The sequence below is a fragment of the Vulpes vulpes genome, chromosome 12, assembly GCF_048418805.1.
Source record: "Vulpes vulpes isolate BD-2025 chromosome 12, VulVul3, whole genome shotgun sequence".
Classification (NCBI taxonomy): domain Eukaryota; kingdom Metazoa; phylum Chordata; class Mammalia; order Carnivora; family Canidae; genus Vulpes; species Vulpes vulpes.
This window is the reverse complement of record NC_132791.1, coordinates 85,736,892-85,760,413: the sequence shown is the minus strand read 5'-3', so window position 1 is coordinate 85,760,413 and position 23,522 is coordinate 85,736,892. Positions and strand designations below refer to the sequence as shown.

At 45.4% G+C, this 23,522-nt stretch overlaps 1 protein-coding gene across 4 annotated transcripts in view; it reads right to left on the bottom strand.

The window, feature by feature from the left end:
- The window catches only part of ATXN1 (ataxin 1), a 403,943-nt gene that overhangs the window by 19,505 nt on the left and 360,916 nt on the right, over positions 1 to 23,522 (bottom strand). The window lies entirely within an intron of this gene.

The window sequence follows — 23,522 nt, the reverse complement described above, 5'->3', positions numbered from 1 at the left end:
GGGGGTCCCCAGCGGTCTTTGGGTGTAAGGTCTGAAGCCTTAGCTACCAGAGCTACTACTCGAAGGCTCTGTCTGACTCTGGGTCCATACTCAATCCACAACCATTCCTCTTCCCTAACACTACACACACACACACACACACACACACACCATACACACACACACACACAGGCAGTACACATGCCAACTCAGCAGAGGCAGCCAAAAATAATCTTGTGCTCTACAAGTTTCCAAAGAATTCCCAGTACAGCTACTCATATGGTAACAGAAAGCCAAAAGAAATCTGCGAGACAGTTAAAAAAACGAATATGGTTATGGTTAAAAACAAGAAAAAGGATGCACTAATAGGGTGGATGCATTGGAGGTCTCCTTCATGACGGTCCCACGCTCCCTTCATTCCTCTTTATTTCTTTCCAGGTAGTCTCCGAGTTTTTTCTTCACATCGTCCCCCCTTCCTTTCTCCTTGGAAAGGGCCAACCCGCTTTTAACCCTGGAGATGGCACTTCTCTCAGATCAATCAGACTCAACCCTGGATATATGAATAGTGAGGTGGGAGCCAGTTGTTACAGACGCACAGCTCAATCTCTCAGTGACTAGAGATGTGTGGGCCCATGGGTGCCCAATGGCAACAGGTGGAGGGAACATCATTGACACCAAAGGGAACCGGGCTAACAAGCATCAGGTGTGAGTGCCCCCTACAGGCAGCAGCTGCAGACACGAGCAATGCCATGTGCTGGGATCCTGGGAAGCTGCCCAGGGGCATTGGGCTTTGGGAATCCCAGGCTGCCCGGGGTGGGGGTGGGAGTGGTGGCATTTCTCCTACCCAGACCCTCTTTTCTGCGATCTGACCGTAAAGCAAACACAACAAGGCAGCAGCCTTTGGCACCCAATCCCTGTCAACGCTCAAGCAATGGTGACATCCGTGCATGAACACAGCCTCGGCTTGCACCAGCTTCTCCCCATCTCTCCTGTGTAGCCACGCTCCCCCACCCTCATCTGTAACTTCTGTTTTGGCCCATGATTTTGTGGTCTTGCTTCTTGCTGCTGCTCTTGCTTTGGCATCATTACCAAACACCGCCACAAAAGGGCGCATGACACAAAAGGTGGTCCCCCTCCTTCACGGTTGTCATCCAGGTATGTATTAGGTGGAAGTGCCTCAATTCGGTGTCTCAATGTCAAAGGTCATTTCAATAAGAACAGGATTTGTCATATGCCAAGAGAGGCACTTTAAAGACTGGGATGGAAACAAACATAAGGGAAGAGCTCTCAGATGTTAATGCTGGAGAAATATCTGTGTTGAAAGAGTAATGTCAATCATTTGCCCTCCCGACCTAGGGCTTTTAGAAGTCCAAAATAACTGTGTTCTCTGTAGCCTTCTGTCACAAACAGGGCAGCACATAATTTACACACAATATCTGCAAATCAATCAGGATGACAGTGCTAGTTTCTTTCTTTTGGTATAGTGATAAGCACTATTTTTAAAAAATTTATTTATTTGAGAGGGAGAAAGAGAAATGCCCACACATGCATGCCCACACGTGCAGGCATGAGCCAGAGAGGAAGACGGAGAGAGAGAATCTTCAAGCAGACTCCCCACGGAGTGCAGAGCCTGCCACGGAGCTCAGTCTCACGACCCTGAGATCGTGACCTGAGCTGCAATCAAGAGTTGGATGCTGAACTGACCGAGCCACCCGGGCACCCCAGTGCTATTTTCAAAACAGAGTAAAATTAAACCACAAAATTATAAAAATCAGTTGCCCCTTCTGGCTGCTTAAAAAGTACTGACAATGATCTTTTATCTTTTGATTTCAAGAGTCACTTCAGAAGGAATTGTGTAAGCTCCCACATTCCCACACCAACCAGCAAAGAAAAGTCATTTAGGGGATCTGCTCAAAGCCAGCCGGCCCGCGCGCCCCCTGCTGGTTGCACAGCAGCACTGATCCAATAAAACCCCACAGGATTTCATTAGGGATGTTCATGCAAGAGAGTATGTCAGAATCCAAAATGAGAACATTTGCATATAGTAGGCCCAGCCAGTGAGGGAATAGGTTAATTAGCCCAAGGCAGCTCGCGGGAAGAAAAAGCAGCAGCATAAAAGTCCTTTCAAAGCCAAGCAAAATGTCAAACACATTCAGAAGAGGTCCATTAGCAATGCAAATGTGAAATTGCCTGTACAACCAAATGCACAATATACAAAACTAGAAAACCCCTCTGAAGGTACTTTTTAAAGAACCCAGCTTTAGTGAATCTGAAAAGGAATGCTCCCAGCAGTGCCTTGGTTTATTTATAGCGTTCACTTGGGAGACACGGGCTTAGCTGGCCCTAAAGGTCTCTGTAGAGACTCCAGGGCTGGTGGCCTAATGGGCCACTAAGACATATTGGTCTTAATGTACAGATTCAAATGTATTCCTCTGAAAAGCGACCCATTGATAAACATCTTTTTCAGATAATACGGATGATAAAATCAGGGATCCAGAGATTAACACAGGAGCTGGAAAACCTAGGGCCAGACGGACAAAAATTTTCAACCAATCCTCCCGCTCCATTTAGAAAGATCATATCTCCTAATTTCCCAGGGCAGCTCGGAGGAGACAGGGGCTCTGTAGTTCTGGGCATGCATTCCTTCTCTATGCTCACCAGCCCAGTACTACCCGAATTCCCATCAAGGAGAAGCCCTGGGAAGGGAGGGATTGAGTCACGGTGTTTTCAGAGAACCACCAGAGGGCACCATAGTTTGCCACCAGGTCCCTCCCGGGCTGACTGATTATTTGTGGAACTAAAAGAATGGAGAGGTGTATCTTGAAGGTGGAAGAGTACAGAAGGGGAAAAAAGGAAGGGAGGGGGAAAGAGAAACAAAAAAAAAAAAAAAAAAGAGAAGAAGAAAAAAGGAGAGTAAGATTTTTGCTTTCAGGGTCTCTTTCTAGCTGCAGACAAATGGCCTCTGTGTCCCTAATTACCTACCTTCTTGGGGCTGAAACACATCAATGGTTCAGCTGGGCCCCTGGGGAGCTCACTTCTAGAGGTACAACAGAAATATTTCTTCAAAACATGGGGACGCACTATTTTACAAATGCTAAGTTACCAAAGAGCCACATATGCAGATCCCATTGTTCAAACATCATTATTAAGAAAGGTACTACCTGAATCTTAAGTGTCTTTATATAACTACATTTGTATCTCTCTCTCTTTTTTATAATTTAGCTCAGTGCCATAAGGCCCTGCTCTCCAAAGTGCAGTCCTCAGACCAGCAACACCAGTACTCCCCAGCAGCTCTAGAAATGCTGGACCTCAGGCCCCACCCAGCCATCCTGATTTCGAATCTGCATTTTAACAAGATCTCCAGATGATTCATATGCATAGGAAGGTTTCGGAACTCAGGTATGAGATTAAATTTTCTAATCATCAGCTCCTCATAAGCAAATTAAACATCTCTAGCCTCTCTTTCTGATGGAGTAGGTCCTGGGAAACCACACTGGGTGCTGCATATGTAAACACAGAGCGGATGGAGCCTCAGAGATAAGCAGCTAATATTTAGGGAATATTCAGGGGGTTTATTTTGGGGTCACTTAGACTCAATATAGGTTAAGTAACAAAAGCTCCTTTTCTTCTGGTTCTTTGTATCTTCAGAAAAATATAGGGAAATACACTTTAAAAAAGCTGTTATCATCAATTTTATACGACTCAGTCATCTCCAAGAAGAAAAACAGAATTTAACCAAAGAAGCCCCACCCTTACACGGCTGCTATAATTCAAAAAAATTTCCCCCATTAAAAGAACGGAGAGGTGTACCTTGAAGGTGGGAAAAGCACAGAAGGGAAAAAAGGAGGGGAGAGGGAAAGAGATACAAAAAAGAGAAGAAGAAAAAAGGAGAGTATGATTTTTACCCTTTGGATTTACACTCTTTCAGAAATGATAGGAAAATGAGATGCCTCTGAGCTGGAAGATGTGGGAATGGGTCCCCACTGACTCAAGCCTTGTAAATAACAACAAATTGCTTTGAGTGGGAGCCACTCCTGGCACTTGATACGTACAGTCCTAAAAATGCACTCCAAGGTCATAGCAGTAAACTGGGTTGCTCTCTGCCTAGCACGCCCAACTGTGTGTGTTTCTCGGTTTGAGTGGGATCCCATGACTGTCTGGAATGCACGGCTTTGCACACGAGAGGCATGATTTCAGTGTTAAAGAGGAAGAGATGTAGATTGATGAGCTCGGGTCAGTTCTGGAAAAGCCATATGACCATTTAGGAGATAGGGGAGGCCACCCGGGCACAGGTTCTCGAAGTCCTGGACATGCCAATCTCCAGTGTTATTCTACTGCTACACTGAAAGGTCTGCATCATGTGCTGCAGAAGGCACTTCGTTTAGGTTAAATATTAAAAGTAGACCTAACCCCATCATCCATGTGGCTACCGTGATGGAGAAAGGTGGGTCGGATGATGGCACAATTAGGTATCTTCCCAGCTGATTGGACAAGCATGCCCCAAGAGGAGTGGATCACGCAGTCAGTCGTCAAAATACTCAACTTTGTTTCTAGCAGGTAGAGTGGGCCTTAACCGTGCAGTGTCAACGGGGGAGCAAATAGTAGGCCAGAACTTTATATTTAATTCTATGCTGTTCAACATTTTATCAGCGTTTTTGCTGTCATATTTGGCGGTTAACAGAAAACTGCAAGAGACGCTTTATATATTATAGCAATCAATCTACAAATTCAGGGATCCTCCACTTTTTTGAAAGTTTCTATTACACTTTGCTTTTTTACTGAAGACGTCCATTAGTACCTGCTTTTGCAAACCAAAAGAAATCCAAAGAGGATCTTGCTTTCACAAAAAAGGGCGGAAAGCAGAAGGCGCGTTCAGCATGTTTTGCTTGCTGTAAAGGCAGGTGCACCCTGAGCAGGGGGAGGGGCGCCACCAAGCGCCTTTTCTGGGAACTACACCCAGCATCTCAGGGCTTGAACAGTGTCTTCCAACATCTGGGCTGGATCTGGATTTATTTTGTGCATCTGGTAGCAAGATGTGTCCTAAAGTATCAGAAAAGCCTAAGAGAGGTTATTTTTGGGGTCCGGGAATGCTAAAACCTTCTCCATGTAAACGAATGATAATTGCTTCTTTACTTAAAGCCCATTTTGGCGTATAAGAATTTTCATAGGAACGCTCTACTTTCAGAGAGCGGGGGAAACCTACACAGCTTCAGAAGCTGGAAGGGATGGCACGAAACTAAGAAAATGAAGATTCACAAGAACACATGTAAATGCCTGCCCTTGGTTTCAATAGCTCAATTCATTTGATAGCAGAGGTCGGAGAGATCTGGCTTAAGACTGGTTTGAACGAAGGACCCCAAGAATTTTGAGTTCGACCATACATTTAATATGAACCAACAGTTTGGTATGGGGCCTGAAAGACTAGCATAATTACAAGCTTCAATGATAAAAGAGCAATGTTCAGAATTAAGAGATAAACACTGCAACATCTTATGCTGGTAAGGCCAGGGTCCAAGGGGTCAGGGCACAGTGGAGTGGGTCCGGAGTGGAACAGTCCAGTTAGGGAGTGGTCTGGATGCAAGGCAGGCAAGTAACAGAGGAGACAACTGCCAATGTATGGCCTGGGGAAGTACAAGAGAAGCCGGAACGTACGTGCAATGCATGTCTATAAAGGGCTGTCCCTGGAAGGTGGGAAAACAGAACTGAGCCCCAAATTATATGAGTGTACAGTAAAAAATCAGAAAGTAATCAAAACTGTTAAGAATGGGCTGAGCTGCCTCCCTGTGGGAACTTGACCACTGAGACTGAGTTTGGAGACTCCAGTTGACGGTCCCAGATAAGTGGCAGAGACCCCTGTCCTGCCCAGGTGCTCATGCCACCTACTTTTGTATATATATATTTTTCATCATAAAGATTTTTGAGACTGTGATTTCACCTGCATCAAGGGAGCTTGTTTACAAGCCTACTCTAACTTTCCGATTTTCTTTCTGGTATGTCCTCAACGACAACTGCTTATTTGCTCTCTCTCTGCTCTGCTTAGCATAGAGCTTCACTGGGCAAGTCTCTTGGTCCAAAATGAGGTGGCTGCTGAACGGGACACAGGGTCCCAACCACATCTCATTAGGCCAGAGACCCCTTGCGAGGTTAGCACAACTTTGCAGAAGAGGCTAATATCCTCACCCCAACACACACAGGCCCTCCTCCTTTCTCTCCTCTGTACCTGGTGACATGGATCTTGATTTTCACAGAAGTGCAGTGAGCTTGAGGAGGAAAATCCAAGAATGACAGCTTGTCATTCACAGTCTACACAAGTGCCTAAGGACATTTAGAACACATAAATGTGCACCTTAATTTGTATCACTAATCAAACAGTGTAGTGGACTGGACAGTGGACCCCCAAAAAGTCTATCTCTCTGGAACTGATGAGTGTGACTTTGCTTGGAAAAAAGGGCATGTAACTAAGGATCTTGGGATGGGATGATCCTGGATTATCCACGTGAGCCCTAAATCCAATGACAAGTCTCCTCGTAAGGGAAAGGCAGAGAAAGATTTGAGACGCGTCAGCACACAGACACCATATGAAGATGAAGGCAGAGACAGTGGAGTTTTATGGCCCAAAGCCAAGGAACACCTGCAGCCACTGCAGCTGAAGTCTAGGACATATCCTCCCTAAGAGCCTCTGGAGGGAGCACTGTCCTGTCGATGCCTTGACTCCAGACATGTGAACCCCAGAACTGCGAGATACATTTCCAAGGTTTTATAAAACACCGCATTTGCAGTAATTTGTTGTGGCAGCCCCAGGAAATGAATACTAATGGCTTCCATTCATCCATCATCCAATATATGCCAATAACTCGATGTACACATCTTATTTACCCCCCTCCCAACAAAGTCTTGGGGTTTGTATTTTTACCTCCACGGGGACACAGGCTTGGTTAAGGCCGCACAGTCAGAGGGGGAGCTAGCATTGGAAACCACTTTTTTTTTTTTTTAAGATTTTATTTATTTGAGAGAGAGAGTGCATGCGCACAAGTGGGAGGAGGGACAGAGACAGAGGGAGAAGCAGGCTCCCGACTGAGCAGGGAGCCCAACGTGGGGCTGGATCCCAGGACCCTGAGAGCATGACCTGAGCTGAAGGCAGACACTTAACCAACTGAGCCACCCAGGTGCCCCTGGAAACCACTTTCTTGTTCTTTACAACCATTATGCTGGGCAGACCGATGGACTGGGATGCACCATGGTGATGGCAGCCCAATGGCAAAGCTCCATTTCTTCCACATGGGAAAGAGACAGGATACATAGGGGTAAGAGGGGTAAAGCTAGCCAAGGAACCTGCTCACTGGAGCCAGCGCTAATCATGGACTACAGCGAACGTGGTATTCAGTGCCATGCGCTGGGGTGACTAAGGAGAGATTAGGATCTTGTCACCTCACAGGTAAGTGAGCTGGGGATCTTCAGCCCTACCCAGCACTCAGCTCAATGCCACCCACCCAGCTCTGATAGACCCCGGAGAGGACATCCTGCCTAGGTCAGACATGCAGAACTGTGGATGCTAGCACACTCGCTCCCCATCTAGCATCACCAAAAGCAAGTTCAAGTCTGTAGTCGAAGTCCAATGCCCTCCCTCAGTGGCCACCATGCACACCACACCGCGTTTCCCTTTGAGGCAGGGCCTGGCTGTGGAGACAGGGACCTGCTATCACCACTGGCAGCTGGGATTTTAGTAAGATGAGAAAAAGGCCGAGGAAACAGTCCTGTTCTTCAGGGTAGTAGTACCATGAATCATAGTTTTGGAGGCCCTGTTTATAGATTTTTTTAAAAAGATTTTATGTATTTTTTAGAGAGAGAGACTGAGAGAGAGGGAAGGAGAAGAGGGAGAGGGCCAAGCAGACTCCATGCTGAGTGTGGAGTCTGATGTGGTCCTCGATCCCACGACCCTGAGAGCATGACCTGAGCCGGAACCAAGAGTCGAACGTTCCACCGACTGAGCCACCCAGGCGTCCCTCATCTGTAGATTTTTGTGGCAACAAGTACAGTCACTAAATATAACACAGTGATTAGAAGATATGAGTCCACTCAGAAGGACACAGTCCCATGTGGGCGCTCCCTGGCTGGGAGAGGGGGGTAGCACCTCCCAGAGATATTGTTCTGATTGAAAGGCCTGGTGGAGATGTTGGAGGGGATTCCTCAAGATGCAAGCCTGCTCCTGGCTGTTCTTCTTCTGCTAAACTCCGCCTGGCAAGTAGCTAAACCACCGTGTCCCTCACCCCTAAGTGGGGCTCCGTTCTCTGCTACTACTGTCAGCAACCCGGAGAGACAGCCTTCACCGAGTTTGGGCGAAACTTTACTCAGATTCCTGGCTGCTGCCATTACCGTTCCTAGCCAACATGATGACAGTGAGATGGGGGAGGTATTTTTAGTGGGTTTTGCCCCCCTCCATGGAAACACAAGGAAATCTGTCATGCGGATGGGGTCCACCGCATGGGGACATGACCCATGTTCTTGTGCGCTGGAGGCCAGGATGCGTGAGACAGGAGGGGAGGGGGCGAAGCCCGCAGCTGGGCTGTGCGATCCCTGGAAGTCGGCTCATGTGGAATGTCACTGCAGCATCTGGGGAGCCAGTGTCCCCTGGCAGCCTGCCCGTGCTGGAATTCCTGGAAAGGCTCAAGACGGAAAAATAATCACTTGGAGGGATAACCATCTGGATTGAAACTGGTCCCAAATGAATTGTCCAATGGAGTTGGAGTTTTTAAGAAAAGCTGGAAATGCCTTTCTGTCAAGACCTTCCCTGGCTCAGTACGTAAGCAAATATCTTTCTGCTTTCAAGTGTCCTGTGTGCCAGATTAGCTGCCCGGGGACACCCACATCTCTGTTTATTCACCACCCTGGACGAAAACTGGGAATAGTCAGTTGCACAGGCATTTTCCAGCACCTTCTACTTGGTGGTTCTCACATTGCCCTAGAGGTAACAGGACAGCGGTGGCTGGCCCCCTGCATTGCCTCATCCCTGGGACTGCTGTGACAGGTGCCAAGAACCGGCTACAGTGACACAGTGAGAGTCGGCGCTGGGAAGACAAGAATCTGTCATTTCTTTGACTCCTAATTTAATGTTCTTGGCACTACACGGGTATATCTCTCTACAGAATTCATTAGGCATTCATATCCACTGGCATATTTGGAATATCAAGATAAGTATTAATATTATATATATGAATACAGGTAAGAAGGTAACATATAGGGACGTCTGGGTGGCTCAGCGGTTGAGCATCTGCCTTCAGCCCAGGGCATGATCCTGGAGACCCGGGATCGAGTCCCATGTTGGGCTCCCTGCGTGGAGCCTGCTTCTCCCTCTGCCTGTGTCTCTGCCTCTCTCTATGTGTTTCTCATGAATAAATAAATAAAATATTTTTTTAAAAGGAAGGTAACATATAATAATATTACTATTAATATTATTAATAATAATTAAATATTATTATTACTACTACTAATAAGGAGGAAAGAGCATACTAAAAAGAATAAGCTCTGAGGCACCTGGGTGGCTCAGGGGTTGAGCATCTGCCTTTGGCTCAGGTTGTGATCCCGGGGTCTTGGGTTCGAGTTCCGCATCAGGCTCCCTGCATGGAGCCTGCTTCTCTTTCTGCCTATGTCTCTGTCTTTCTCTCTGTGTCTCTGGAATAAATAAATAAATAAAATATTTTCTTTTTTTAAAAAAAAGAATAAATAAGCTCTGGGTAGACAGAGTGCAGAGTACAGGTTCTAAACCTGGCTTCACCCCAAACTGCCTATATACTACATTTTCTCTTTTAACGTAATTTTTATCTTACTCAAATTATACACAGGCCCGGTTTAGGGAGGTGAGTGTTTCAACAATGTGTAATGTTGTAATTATTGTCTCTGCTGATTAAATGGGCACACGCACAGCGCCTGGCATAATGTACACACTCAATAAACGGCAGCCATCAGAATTATAATTCAGCCAATGCTTTCTTTTTTTTTATTCTTTTTTTTTTACATTTTTATTTATTTATGATAGTCAGAGAGAGAGAGAGAGAGGCAGAGACATAGGCAGAGGGAGAAGCAGGCTCCATGCACCGGGAGCCCGACGTGGGATTCGATCCCGGGTCTCCAGGATGGCGCCCTGAGCCAAAGGCAGGCGCTAAACCACTGCGCCACCCAGGGATCCCCAGCCAATGCTTTCTTGTGAATTCTCGGTCTTTTCCCACATCTCTGCTGTTGATCGCTCCTGGTTAGGGAACCAATAGAATCAATACACTACCTTCAAACTATCAATCCTTTTAAACATCTGGGTTTTCCCCCCCCCTCACACCTGTGATTTACACAAAAGAGAAAGTCACGGCTATCTGAAAACGTGTTTTCTTTCTCCAGTTGATCAATGGGATTAATAGTTCCCAGTGCACAGGCCCCTCAGTCACACCAAAGAGCACACAAGCAACTCATACACCAGGAGAATAAATAGAAAGGGGGATGCCAAACTCAAGCTACAGGATTTCCCGGTGAAGGGTAAGTGTTTTGGTTCCATGTTCCACTCTGCCTGCTTTTCCACAATACTTCCTGGATGAGTAATTCCCAAAAGGCATGGTGGAGAAATGCAGACTCTTCTTTCCACATCCCACAGGAACGCTGCCAGCTGTCTCCTTGCGCACACTAAGTTCTGCTACACCCCACAGAGCAAAGCACCAGGAGTAGCTAGAGGAGGCTCAGATGCTACCAGCCACCAGGGGCTGGACCTCTGGGAGCTCAGATGGTCCAAGTTTATGAGCAAAGAATGTGAAAATCTCCATCAAGTCAGAAAAATGCCTTTCTGGCACTGGGGCATTCTGGAGGGCGGAGGTCTCAAAGCATTCATTGCCCTTGATGTGGCTGGATGAAAGGAAAGTGGGCGCCTTTGGATAATCCATCAGCTAACAAGGCATTCCTCCAGGGTAGTAAATGCTGGTTTCCCTTCTCTGGTTGTTTTCCAGTCTCTGGGAGACTGTACCATTTTTCAATCCTCTTGACTACAAAGGCCCTGAGACCTCCTGGGACCCAGTCTTCCCAAGGCGAAGCAGGTATGACGGAAGTCACTGAGGCTTTCTTTGTGCAGGCTATTGTGATGCTTTCCAGACAAGTAACAACCAGGGCACGATCGTGCACATCGTAAAGACAAGAGCGCTCAGACGCAGAGCGTAAGGGACTTGCCTAAGGTTACATGGCTCGTAAATGGCGGAAACAAGACAAACATCTGGATTTATCTGATGCATGAACCTGGGTTTCAGTTCTTACATCGTGCAGTGGATCTGCTGGTACGTACTGCCGGATTAACCTTACTCCAAGACGGGTCTGGCCTCACAGCTACTGGGCCTCTGGGATGTCCTGCCTGATAGGAGTATGTCTGTTTGGTTGGGGGGTTTGGCTACAAGACAGTCTAACAATGTGATTTATTATGATGGGGTTTTGGGGCCATGTGGTATCAGTTCCAACCCCCGGAAGAACAAATTATTAAAGGTATTCACCTGACTTCTGGGAGGGGCTGGGGACATGTGGGTGGTATGCAATTAAGCTCCAATAAAAACTCTAAACACTAAGGCTGGAGTGAATTTCCCTGGGGGCAATACTCCATGAGGACACATTATGGCCTGAGGAGGTAAGACCTTCTAGCTCTGTGGGGAGGAGATGCCTGGAGACTCAAGTATCTTTGGCCCCCTCCAGAGTCTGTTCTATATACCTCTTCCCTTGGCTGATTGAAGTCTCTGTCCTTTTTCTGGGATAACCTACAACTGTCAGTATAACAGCTTTTTAGAGTTCTGTGAGTTATGGAAACCGAGGATGGTTGGGGACCCCCCAAATTTGTAACTGGTGTTAGAAGTGAGAGCAGTCTTTTAAGAACTGTTCTATCTTTGTATTTGGTCCATAAAGTCCTTTTATTTTTTAAAGATTTTATTTATTTATTCATTCATGAGAGACACACAGAGAGAGGCAGAGACATAGGCAGAGGGAGAAGCAGGCTCCCTGCAGGAAGCCTCATGTGGGATTTGATCCTAAGACCCTGGGATCACACCCTGAACTAAAGGCAGACACTCAACCACTGAGCCACCCAGATGCCCCCCCTCAACTCCTTCTTACAGCTCGTGATGATTAAATACTTAAACAGATCAAGTAATAAAAGAAACACAATAAATGAAGTCCACCATGGTTCATGGATGAGAACAAATCATGACCTGAGAACTAGATCAGTCCAAATCTGTGTAGCTCCAAATGGTGGCCAGGCAGATGAGTGGTTCAGAAAGGGGGAAGAGAACATGGTACCCCGCGTAATCCAGTCTGGGCCAGGGCCCAGTCAAGAAGGCCTCCCCATGGCAATTTTTTTAGCCAATGGCACATGCATAGAAAAGTATTGAGTGGTTCAGTTTTCTAGGACCAGAGTTCAAAGTATTGGAGCAATGGGGGCAACCCATCAACTAACTCCCTGCTGTCTCAGGATTCTCAGTCTGCTGAATGAACTGACTTGCTGGAAATCTCCCACAGTCCCTAGATACTGACCAGCCCACCAGACCAAACGGAGGGTGGGCTGGCTCTCCAGATTTTCGAGGAAGCGCTTCCTGCAGAACACAAAGCAAGTTGCCCACGACAGTAGTGGTTTCACTGTTTTTGGCTCTGCTCAACAACGGGTAGGTCAGTGGTCACAGCTCTGGGCTGAGAGATAAGAAACCCGGGAGCCTTGGTCTTGGAGCCTCACTCTCTGTACCTACAGACAAAGAAGTCAACCCTCACTGCACATTAGACTCACCTGGGGTGAAGGGAGTTTTTAAAAACAATACCAATGTCCAGACTCACTCTGGACAGCTAAATCAGAATCCCTGATGGTGGGGACCAGCACTGCCATCTTAAAAACATGCACCGGCAGCTTCTATGTGTGGCCAGAGATGAAATCACACACATGATCTTTGAGTTCCCTTCCACCTCCACCATTCCTTTGCAGAATATTTCAGTGGGGCTTAAATACAGCCTCCAATCCACTGCCCTGTTCTACCAACACAGAAACAGTGTTCTCTTGGGGCACCTGGGTGCCTCAGTAGGTTAAGCATCTGCCTTCAGCTCAGGTCATGATCCCGGGGTCCTGGGTTCAAGCCCCATGTTGGGCTGCCCGATCGGCAGAGAGTCTGCTTCTCCCTCTCCCCCTTGCTTGTGCTCTCTCTCTCTCCCTCCCTCTCTCTCTCTCTCTCTCTCCAATAAATAAAATCTTAAAAAAAAAAAAAGAACCAACCAAACAAACAAAAAATGGTGCTCTCACCTCCTTTAGCTTCACTTGGAAAATAAATTATGTCCACGGTAAGAGACTACTTACGTATCTTAAAAATAAAAAAAAAAAAAGAAAAGAAAAAGGAAGATAGCAAGCACCAGGGAAGATGTAGAGGAAGTGGAACCCCTGTGCATTGCTGGCAGGAATGTACAATGGTGCAGCCATTGTGGAAGACAATCTGGCAGTTCCTCAAAAAGTTAAGTGTAGGATTATCATGTGATCCAGCAATTCTCCTCCTCGGCGTGCATCCAAAGGAACTGCAAGTAGGGACTCAAAGGACACCGTAAGGCAGTGTCCACAGCAGCATTATTCACAATGGACAAAAGGTAGAAACAACCGTCCATCAACAGATGCATGGATAAACAAAATGTGGTATATAGCCACACAATGGGTGATTCATCACTCAGCCTTACAAAGGAAGGCGATCCTGATACATGGCTACAAGATGGGTGAATCTGGAACCATTATGCTAAGTGAAAGAAGCCAGATGCAGAAATACAAATATTGTATAATTCTCCTCACAGGAGAATAGGCAAATTCACAGAGATGGAAAGTAGAACAGAGGCTACCAGGGTGGGGGATGGGGGTTGGGAGCTACCGTATTCATGTGCACGCGGAGTGAGTTGGAGACGATGAGAGAGTTACAATAACTAACTCACATCCCAGAGTTAGTTCTGGAGACAGACAGCAGTGATGGCTGCACAAAAAGGCGAATGTGCCCAATGCTATGGAAATGTCCACTTTAAAGTGGTTAAGATGGGAAATTTCACGTTAAGTATATTTCATCACAATAAAAAAGAATTTTTCAAAATTCTAAGGCACGATTTTAAGTCTGTGGGTCAACTGCAATCTTGTCTTCAAACTTGCCCCGGCCCCAGTTCTGCCTACAGCTGCACAGCTCACCAAAACACCTGCTTAGAGACACAGCCTGCTTTCCCCAGCTGGACAAAAGGGCATCTTTAAAAGCCCTCAAAATGATGTGCACGTTTTCACATTCCCAACAGGGATGATGAACAATAAAAAGTTACGGAGTGTCAACCTCAGTTGGCATCTCCCAAATCCTCCATCTCGCTGTTACTGGCTCAGGACAGAGAGCTGGCTGGTGTCCCCCTCCTCCTCTTCTTCCCTAGACTTTATTACCAGGGTCCGCTAGCCCCACTCTCTGTATCAGGGACAACGGGCTTTGGGGACGGGCCGCCTAGGAAATATTTCCAGCTTTGCAAGCCATGTAGTTTCTGTCGCAACTCAACTCTGTCACTGCAGCGCAGAAGTGCCAGGGATATACATAAGCCAGCAGGTGCAGCTGTGTCCTGTTCTGACCCTCAAACATGCTGGGCTCCAGGCCTTTGGGTATGCATACTCCCTCTGCTCTGAGCACTTTCCACACCACCCACTGCCCCTCCACAAATGCACCCTGTTGCCTGTTTTCTAATCCAGGGTTCTCACATCTGGAGTTCCCAGATGATGCAGATGCTGGTGGTCTGGGAACCATACTCTGAGGACCACTGGTTCTCTTTCACGTGTCTCTGTATCACTTACTTGCGGCTCTTCCCACCCCAACCCCATATCCTGTGCCTCTCCTCAGTGTCCTTTAACACCCTGCCCTATTTTACCATACACACACTGTCCTACAGCTGTGTGCTCGAACATCCTCCCCATCCAGTCCCCTAGGCTAACACCGGCCACCCCCTTTCCAGGTCTTTGCCTGTAGCAGGCACCCTGACTGTTTCTTTCATAAGCATTCCTAAAATCTCAGCAAACCATGTAAGCCCACTGCAGTCTTGCCCATCCCCTCCTTCTCTGGGGCTTGCCAGCATTTACAAGAACCACCACAGTCTTAGCTCATTGTGTTCATCGTGCTATAATAATCTTGCTTTTGCATGTTCTTCTCATCAGATCGTGACACCCCCCCCCCCCCGAGCTGGGTACAGACTGAAATTTCATAACCCCTTGACATTCTAAGGTCGCTGTCCTTTCCTTGCTGGTCACTGTCCTCATCCTGTGTCTGTCTATGGCCGTCTTGTCTTTCCTAGAAGTTGGCTACCAAAAGGTAAAGCGTTTTTGGATCGTTTTCTGGGTTTCTGGATATAATGACACAGTGTTGGATCAAAAGTTGAACTCATGACAAAGAACATAAAATACTGTGCATTTGAAAAGCATCTGCGCTTCGAGATTCCATTTCAAACGCAAATTCTCATGTGAGATGATTAACCTCCGATCCTTCCTGTAGCAGGAAGGACAAGCACACCATGTGAGAGCTTGTTAAAGATGTGCGCTAGATGGGAAGGCCTTGGAAAGTCCACATCCAATTATCCCAAACTATGTCCAGATTGTTCTACCATCAATCCCAAGGAAATGCTTCTGGTCGTTTTCGGATTTACTGGAAGGAGTATGTATTTACAAAGACAACAACTTTATTGAAACCAGCCTAAATCAGGCATAGAAAGAACGGGGAGACAAGCTGTAAATCAGCCAAGATAAGAATTCTCTCTGAAATAAATGTTTGTTTTAAAATTAGGGGTATATGACTCACAGTCAATGAATGGGTGGCTGAGTTCTGACCCTCAAAAGATGAATGGTTCATTTTGAAAAGCAGACAGAGTGCGAAACCTACTTTCTACCTTCATTTATTTCAGAAGGAGGCTACATAAGTGAAACCCAAGAGGCCCTGGAGTCGTTTCCAATCACCAGCAAAATGGACAACGGGATGACTCGCTACCTGCAGCTGTTTTTAATCAAAAAGCTGAATAATTACTTCAGCTTCTCATGGGGCTCACACGTGGCCAGCGCGAAGCTGGTGGAGCACTGAGGATGCTGAATGAACCTGCCAGAAACCCTACAGAATGCGGCTGCCAAATGGCTCCTCCTCCAGGGGCTCCGCGTCATCTACTTAATCAGGTATTCATTCACTAAAAAGATTTTTTTACGCTTTCCCTGGAAGCATGCCAGTGTCCTCTAAGTGAGGCACACTGTCAAGTGGACTGCATTGAGCAGGAGATCTCGGGGACAGTTTTACATTCTTTTATTTTACTTAGGGTCAGGGGAGAATGGAACCACCCCCCTACGCAGTTGTTGGCCATGCGATGAAAGAGATGTTATAATGAGGAGCTGGTCAAAGAGAAGAAATGCTTTGCCTGGTCTTTGCTTTTAGAGACCTACAGTGCTTGGGTATTGTCCTGCTGGGCCATCCACACCTGGTCGGACTTTGGTGTCACGCGGATTTAGGCTCGACCGATGGCTTTTGGCATTTGGTGGTTGGTGACGTGATGGAAGCTATTCAACTTTCCAGGCTTTGATTTTCTCTTGAAGAAAATGGAGATAGCAATAAACCCTACCTCATGGAGTTGTTTTGGAACTGCATGGGACAATGGGGTCAGTTCCTAGCATACGGGCTGGAGTCTCTCAAAACAAGTGACTTCTAGCAATGAACCGCTTTTGAGCATCAAATGACCTCCTGGTGTGGGATTGAGAACACAGGCTTGGGATCCTTACTGCCAGACTCCTTTACCGGCCAGCTGTGCCTCTGTCCCTTTTTCTCTAAGGTGGGAATAATACCAGCACTTACCCCATAGGCTTGTTGTGAGTTCACACATTCAAAGAACTTAAGCCAGGGTCTGGCATACTGAGAGACCTATGAACGCTGGCTGTTGATATTAGGATTATCTCTTGAGAAGGGCCTCCACCCTGCCTCCTTCACTTAGGTCACATTTTCATCTGTATTACGAAAATTCTTGCCTCCCTTGAGTTCTCTTCCTGGGCTCCTCTGTGAATCACATGCACCAGTCAATTCCAGCAGAGACACGAGGTGAAGCGTCGTCTAATTAAAAGGTTCCTTGCCTCACCTCCGTTAACGAGGGAATTCAAGTCTTATCGGTTCAGAAAGTTTACCAAGTCTCTTAAACGGTCTTCTAGGAAATAATCCATGCTGGGGGAATTGATATGTTTTTCTCCCTAAACTGGACTGAAGCCTGGTCTGCAGAACAAATGCTCAATTACATCTACATTCAAAAATAAAATCCAAATGCACTCATGTTTTAAATTTGGGTTTGTCTGTATTATTTGCTATTTTTTCCTGCAGTATAAAAAGCAGCTTTTGGGCTCCTCTGAACACAGAACACAGCACACTCTTTGGGTACAAACACTCATTATAAGTTAAATCAATCTCTTTCCTGCTTAACCTCTTTAGAATACCCATCCCCTAACCGAATCTCTATAACATTATAAATGCACACACAAAAAACTGGCAGGCTATTTCAGCTCAGGCCCTAATAGCAAATGAAAGACAACAAATAACGTTGCTGTCAGCTGGAAGCACGGAAGAGAGGGCCGTACTCTAAACTGGCAATAAAATGTTTAACGGACAAATGAAATGCATCAAAGTCAGTCAGTGCCCCGTTGACAACAAAGTTCATTTTCCTTATTCACACCGCGGCCTCGGAAGATAGTTTACTTCTCTGAGCCTCTGTTTCTTCATCTGTGACATGTAGACAATAACGAGGTCTTCAAAAGATCGCTGCGCCACAGGACCACGCACGTGACAAAGCACAATGTCTATCACGAAAAGAATACGTTTTCTTACCTAGACTTCAGTCTCATACCCCTGACTGCCAGTAGGGCATTTCCACACATCTGCTCCAAGTTGCCCCCTCATGCCTCTCAAGCCAGAATCCACTTGAGTCCATACTGGTGCCAATGGTTTTGCACCATTTTTGGTGCCTTCCTACTGCTTCACTCCCATGTCCAGTTCCTCCCCTAAGTTTGCCAATCTTCCTTCAAAATGTCTCCACTACTGGGGAAAAAAGACTCCTATCTCCCACTTTTTTTCATACCCATCATGGAGTAAGAACTACCCCTTGCCCAGAGAAAGGGCTCGCCCTTGCTCTTGGCTTTGGGAGGTCATCTGTAGTAGACCTGATAGGAGCCTGTGCTTACAGGATGTAACAGAAGGCAAGTCTCTGCTTCCTCATCTTAAAATGGGGATAGATAGATCTGAAAATGTCCCACAGGAGTGGGGTGAACACTAAGGGAGGTACTAAGTATTAAGCACTTAGCACATTACCTAAGCACTGAGTATGCATACAGTTCATATTAGCTAAAATGTGCTTCTGGCATTCAGTAGAAGCTACATCAATGTTCATTTCTTTTTTCTTTATAGGGGGAAGGAGACGGTCTGAGTACACTGAGAATCCTGCCAGCACATTCAGTATTTTCATTATCTGCCACCAAGTATTTTCACCGTGAGCTTTGCTCTTGGTCTCCTGCTCAGAGATCTACCATTTTTCCTGATTGATTTTTTTAAAAGTTTTGCTTCATTCTTAAATATGTGGTATTGATAAATTTTCCTTATAATGGTATTCCAACAAAGCAAAGGGAACCCGGGGTCTTGTTTCAGTGTTTTACCTTGGGCCCATCAGCGTGCCCTGATTTTCATGGATTTCATGATTCCAGACAGAGTTCCAGATGTGTGCTGAGGGCCACCACGTTCCTGCTCTTTTACAGACTACACTTTTGATTGGGAAATGGAGGAAAAAGCCTTTACTTCAGTGTGGGATAATTTCTTAAAATAGGTTAGGCTTTTCCTATGAAAAATATCTAATATGCATATGTGTACATATATAATATGTATATAAAATATATAATTTACAGATATTATATATTATTAAATTAGACATATTTTATACATATTACACATATAAAAATAAATGTAATGCTATATAACACATTACATATGATATAAAAATATATTTTGTATAAAATATATATTATATATTACATCTTATATATAATATAGAACATATCTATTTTATATGACACATTTTTTTCATAAGCGCATGTCTCAAAAATCAGGATCTTTCTCCTTTCTATAGTTTCCAAAAATCTCTAGTTTGCTTCCATTTTGCTCTGGTTAACTCATGCAACAGTGGACGGGGTGGTAAACATCAGCAATTGGCAGTGACTGAGTCAATCAATAACATTTCCAGGGCAAGTGATAAAACAAACCCACCATAAACATATAGTAAAAAAGACACAGCGTTAGCCGCTGAGAACTTCCCAGCAAGCTCTCCACAGGGGATCAGAAGGGGCCAGCCGGGTACGTGTACGCAAACCACAAACAGCCCAGGCATGAGTAATGCACTGGACGGGTGGGTTTTGTTTCCTATTTCACAGTTGATTTGAAACCTCGCTCAAGGACAGTATGTAAGATGATGTTTTCATTAAAAGCATGGATTTATAAGCTCCCTCACCACAGCATTAAGTTTTTAGATCGCTGTTGTGTACGAGTACGTGACAGTGAAAGTTCTGCAACTGAGTCGATTATCAGAAACTCTTGTGACCTTGTGAAAATACACCTCCATAGGTTTCCAAGATGTAGCAGATCTGGGCTGGGACCTAGGAATCTATATTTTTAAAAACTCCCCTGGTGATTCTGACTGGCAGCTACATTTGGAAACCTGTGACACTTAACCGTGGCAGGATGTCAGAATCACCTGGGGACATTTTTAAAAGTCCTGCTGGTCAAGCCACACCCCAAACCAACAGGTCATAAAGCCTTGGGTGGGACCAGGCATATGGAACCTAAGCTAAGACTGAGAATCGCTGCTAAGATCCCCGAGGGACGCACATGTTCGCCTACGTAGCTCCTCCCTAGTATCTAGGACAGTGCTTGACATGTGGTAGGCACCCCGCAATAAAGCCAGGGACACTCTGTTTTTAAAGCACAGAAATGTTCCAACTATAGAGAAACACAAATGAAATACTGAGTTCCAGGCCAACCTATAAACGAACGGAGCTCCAATTTTATTTGTTGACCTGCAAGGAATTTGCTTTTACTGAACTTTGCCTTCCCCAGAAAGCAAAATCCAGTCTTTTGGCATGTGCGTGAGATGTTTAGAGCATAATTTAATTTCCTATGATGTGGGAGGGCAGGGTTCTGCAAAGAGCCCCGAGCTGCTCTTGGGCCAGCACCTAGTTCAGGGGGAAAGGGTGGCTGGTGCCTGCTGCCACGTGGACTCTTTCCCCAGTTTGTGACAGGCACAAGGAATGCTCCACATAAATGCCAGGCCTCTGGTGCTCTGATGAGCAGGAAGCTCCGTGGAAGCACAGACCAAATCCTAAGTAGAAGCTCTACGACTGGGACCTGCCAGCCCCACGCTCCTGGGTCCTGGGACTCTGGCACAACCCGAATATCCAAACCCCACTGTGCACGTCTTTCCATGGTTCTCCTTCCCTTGATAAGGACATGTATTTGTTTTAATCATGAAGACTTCTGTTATGTGCAGTGTTTAACTGTCTTTAACTCACTTCCAACAAAATAGAGAAGAAGAAAAAGAAGGTCTACAGCCCTTTTCTTTGGACTGATCAGTCTGCTGAGAGCCGAATCCAGTTGCCCACGGATGCTACTACTCTACAACCTTGTGTGCCGATCACCTAAAAAGCAGAGGTGCTAAGAAATGGTAATTCAGCCTTCTGGAAAACCGCAGTGGTGATTCACTGCCATCTTCTTTTTCCCTCAGTGGTATGAACACCTACTCTTTGCGACAGGTGACTCATCTGCCACTTTCCCCGCAGGTTCTTTTAAGTGAAAACGCAAAGAAAAGCAGTTTCTACCCTGCTGGATGAGCCTGGTGGGGAAGAGGAAACCTCATCCATGAGAAAGTCATGACTGTTCCTTTCTGTTCCCTCCCCATCCTTCAGACTGGCAACTTGAATTGCCTCCTCCTGCCTTCTCCCGTAACCACAAACACCTCCAGCTCCAAACACTGCTTCTTAAAAATAGCAGATGAAGGGCTTACTCTGGGTGTGCCATGGGTGGAGCTCATGCCTTCCTTGTCACCACTCTCCACTCTTCCTCCTGAAAGCTCTACATTGTCAACACACTGAAAGAAGCCATGAAGGCATGTTGCCTTGAACGTGTCTCTTGCTTACAGTACCTGTGTGGCTTGGATGCAAATAAGCAAATACCTGGATTTCTTATCTCCACACACGGGCAACATCCGAGTAGTGACTCCCTTCTGCCTCCTGTGGTTCCTGCCCACAGTCTGCAAAATACTTCCAGTGCTCTTTGGATGGAAGAATCAGGGACTAAGCCATTGCACAAGTCATGAATTTTCCACCTCTTCCCTGCTCATCCTATGGCTTGGAAGGCTCTACATAAAAGTTTTTCTGACGTCTTTTGACTTTTGCTAGAAAATGGCTCCACTCTTCTGTCTTATTGAGTCTCAAAGCAATGGTGAAATGAAATAGGGCTGTATTTGATTCTAAGCATCATCTCTTTGTTTCTGGCAACGTTCTGGGAATAGGAATGTACTCTGCCCTTCGATGAAGAAACTTTTCAAAACCTATAGTCAGGGCCCAAATAAGTGTTAGTATTTTCCTTCACAGTGTTTTTTTTCTCTCAATTTTCCTTGGCAGAAAACTGGCAGAGAGGTAGACTAAATGAAAATTCCTCAGTTTCTCATCTTGTATACTGCCAAGAACAGTGTGACCTGTTCTGAAACTAAATAAAATAAAATAAAATAAAATAAAATAAAATAAAATAAATATATTATAAGGACAAATCTAGTGGTATCAGGAAAGTTGCTTGAAATTCCTTGTGGGAAAACATGTCATGTATTCAGGCCACTCTGGGTTATCTGATTTTTTAAGATCCCAGCATAGTAGCTGTGTACAAACTTTTTTGGGGCCAGGTTTCTCTTCTAAATGGTAGCTCAAGGACAGTAAGCTAATTTTCAAATTAGGCATTTGTCAAACATTTTTAGGAAGATAAATAGTGAGCAACCAACATTTGGATGGTGCTCAGGAAAAAAAACATAAAAATCCCCAACCCCTCCTGTATTTGGTGTTGCTGTTTCAGAGGTCCAGATTGTAAGAGCAGTAATCATGGAATAAATCAGAACAGAGGGTCATGTGTGACAGTAAAATGGCGTGTAGCACCATCCCCTGTCATCTTTTTTTCATCAGCATTTCAGATGCTGGTTTCAGCATAAGGCCAAGAAACCCAAATCCCTAAGGAATTTATACAAATTCCACATAGGCTTTTTAATTAGTTAATAACTCCATTTATAAAATTAAATCTCTTATTTTATAGGTGGCAAAACCGAGGCCCAGAGAACTGGCTTGTATTATTAAGGTCATAGAGCTTTAGAGTGTGTTTTAATTAAAGGCAGAATCAAGACCAGGATGCTGTCTCTCCAGCTCCTACTTCACTGCCTCTTTCACACTCTGCCCCATCTCGCTACGCAGAAGGCTACAGTGAACTCCATGCAGGTTCCTAGGGTCTTGACTAACGTAGCTATGGCGAGTATAGAAAAGAGGTAAGAAGTATTAGCAAGGCTTCATGAATTCCTGGATGAAGCTAAATTTAAGCCAAAGGAATGAGAGTGCTTATAGGGGAACAAGAAGAGCATGACCATTATCAGACGAATAAAATGAAAAGGATGTTGTTCTGGAGGAGGAAAGGGTAATCCAACTCATTTTGATTTATATGGCACTAAAAAAACCATATGGAGCTCCTCTGTGAGGATGTGAAGCAGGTAAGGAGACCAACATTTCAGAAGCAGTACCGATACCCCAGGAGGGAAGTTGAGGCTGGGAGAGATACCTAAGGAGGGCAGAAAAGAGGGAGGAGAACAGACACCTAAATTTAAACTTTAACTTGAAGAGAGGGAAAGTAGTCAAGAAGATGGAAAGAAGCTACGGCCATCAACTATATTATAGATGTAGCAGAGAAACTAAGAAAGACGTGATGGAAGAAAGGCCACTGGATTAGACCACCGGTTCTCAACCTATGCTGAACAATGCAAGGCATTGGTGAGCTTCTAGAAGAACCTAACCCAGAATGTGGTTGTTAATAACCACTGGATTAAGCTGTGTGGACACAGATGACTTTAGGGGTGTTTGGGTGGTTCAGTGGGTTAAACGTCTGACTCTTGGTTCCGGCTCAGGTCGTGACCTTAGGGTCATGGGATTTACCCCAAGATCGGCTCCACTCAGCAGGGAGTCTGCTTAGAATTCTTTCTCTTCTTCTTCCTCTCCCCCAGCTTGCTCATGTGTGCTCTCTCTCTCAAATAAATAAATAAAATCTTAAAAAAAAAAAAAAAGCTGTGCGACACAGATGACTTCAAAGAGAACAGTTTTATAGTCTTACTTTAAAGTAGCAGCATGGATATACTTTGTGACATCTTAAATGTGTTTTCCATCCTCAAGATTCAATGGATAAATTTGCATTATTGATTATCTTATT